This window comes from Mercenaria mercenaria, chromosome 2 (genome assembly GCF_021730395.1).
Source record: "Mercenaria mercenaria strain notata chromosome 2, MADL_Memer_1, whole genome shotgun sequence".
Classification (NCBI taxonomy): domain Eukaryota; kingdom Metazoa; phylum Mollusca; class Bivalvia; order Venerida; family Veneridae; genus Mercenaria; species Mercenaria mercenaria.
Genome location: NC_069362.1, coordinates 13,204,838 through 13,207,319, shown reverse-complemented (window position 1 = coordinate 13,207,319; position 2,482 = coordinate 13,204,838). Strand labels below are relative to the sequence as shown.

Here is a 2,482-nt window from a genome sequence, read left to right as displayed (position 1 = left end):
TTGACTGACACATGATTATAATATTATTTGCCTAACCATGAAATTAACCGTCTCTGTGGCGCAATCGGTTAGCGCGTTCGGCTGTTAACCGAAAGGTTGGTGGTTCGAGCCCACCCAGGGACGTTGTCTTTTAGCATTTTTTCAAATAATTATTTACCAAGCACGCACAACTGTATCAAAAGTATTTACACATAACACGGAAATAATAACAGAATACTTTAAGAATAAGTTTAAGTCATACTGTATACCGAGTAAAATTGTTTTGGTAAACAACACCAACCGTGGCTTATTTTCATGTTCATGTAGTTCATGTAGAGTAGAAGCCCGGAACATCATCAGATGTTAAGCGTTGTCGCTTCTTAGGCCCATTTGTATTTGTTTTCCCAATTTGGTACTAAATTATTTTAATTTTGGTTATTATGAATTATCTTTATATTTATTCTGTTCCATTTAATTGTCATAATATTGGTATGTACATTCTGACATATATTATATTACTACTATTTACAGTTAAAATTCCTTATAATGGTGTGTTCTTAAAAGATAAAAATCACAGTTATTTAGCACAGTCTATACAATATATACTTGTGTATGTACTATCAATTGCGTGTTTGGGCATAGTATCCATTGCTTGAATTAGACTGCGTTACATTTATATAGTAAAAACAAGTTATTTTGGTGTTTGTTTTTGTTGTTGTTGTTTTTTTTTTAAAGAACATAATTTATCTTCACAGTTATATATTCTAGATTTTACAAGTTAAGACCATAGCACCTATGCTTGGGTTCAGACTGGCCTGACATTTAAAAATATCAATCAATAAAATTTCTAAAAAGGAACATTGTTCCCTAGCACAGTCTTATCACCCTTTATGTCAATATACAGAACTTTTACTGAAAGGGGCTGTTGTACTGGAGGGGAGTGCATTCCATGTGTCACTTACTCTGTGACTGAAAGTATTTTTTCTTGTGTTAGAATTGGCTCTAGGCTTGAATAATTTCTGTGTGTTCCCCCTTGTATTAGTATTAGTTCTAACAGTTAGCAAGTTTGTGGAAGTTTTATCTAGTTCATTTCTAAGTTTGTACACTTCAATGACATCGGCTCTAGTTCTCCTATACCCTAGAGTTGGCATCCCTAGTTGGATTAACATATCGCTGTACTCTAATCCTTGTAATTCATGAAGCATCCTTGTGGCTCTCCTCTGCACATTTTCTATGGCGACTGCATCTTTCTTGTATTTTGGGGTCCATATGACAGATGCATACTCCAAATGTGGACGTACTAGTGACTTGTATAACTGTAAAAACATTTCTTTGTTCATATATGTAAAGTTTTTAATTATTAGTCCAAGATTTCTATTTGCGATGTTAACTTTGGTACTTATATGTTTACTAAAAGTGAGTTTATCATCAAATATAACCCCAAGGTCTTTTTCTTCAGTTATCTGATTTATCTTGTTTATTTTGTTTTCATTATCTTTCATGTAATATTCTGTCCTAGGTTTATTTCCTATGTGCATTGTTTTGCATTTTTTGGTATTAAATATCATTTGCCACTTGTTTGCCCATTCACAGGCATCGAAAATATTATCTTGTAGCCTAACTTCATCATCATGTCCTCTTATGACTGAGTACAGTTTGGTATCATCAGCAAAGAGTTTTGAAGCGCAACTTAGAGCATCTGGTAAGTCATTGATAAAGATTAGAAACAAAACTGGACCTAATACACTACCCTGTGGAACTCCACTGGTGACATTTTGCCATGTTGAGGTGGCCCCATTGATTTTAACCCTCTGTAACCTATTGTTCAAGAAGTCCTCAATCCATTTGTAAATGCTACCCCTAATTCCTATACTCCAGATTTTCTTTAACAGTCTTATATGTGGAACTTTATCAAAAGCAGCCTTGAAATCTAAGTAAATGATATCTATGTCATGGTTTTCATCAATTACCGTAGTCCATTCTTCAATGCATTCGAGCAATTGTGTAGTACAAGATCTGCCTTTTCTAAATCCATGTTGATAGTTTGAAATTATTTCATTATTTTCTAGATGTGTTACTATGGCATTTCTTATAATTTTCTCCATTATCCTACAGCATATAGATGTCACACTAATTGGTCTATAATTTTCAACATTATTTTTATTTCCACTCTTATGAATTGCTGTCACGTTTGCTTTTTTCCAGTCATTTGGAAGTTTGCCTTCATCAAGAGATTTTCTATACATTTTAGTCAGGATTTTACAGACTTCATCTTTGCATTCATAAATGATTTTGGTGTGTATTTCATCTGGCCCTTGGGATTTTGTTGGGTTAATTTCTTGAATAGCTTTAAATGTGATTCTATCATTGATTTCTGTGTCATATATAGCAACATTTGATATTCTTTCTGTATCTGGTATAGGTTCTGTTTCAGTGGTGAACACTGTTGTGAAATGCCTATTGAATTCTTCTGCGATTTCTGTGTCGTTATTAGCTTTGGTTC

The 2,482-nt window shown here is 33.4% G+C and overlaps 1 non-coding gene across 1 annotated transcript; it reads left to right on the top strand.

Moving 5' to 3' along the window:
- Positions 1-49: 49 nt before the first annotated feature.
- On the top strand, positions 50-123 carry Trnan-guu (transfer RNA asparagine (anticodon GUU)). The gene has a single exon. It is a non-coding gene; the product is annotated as a tRNA-Asn (tRNA).
- The last annotated feature ends 2,359 nt before the right edge of the window (positions 124-2,482 follow it).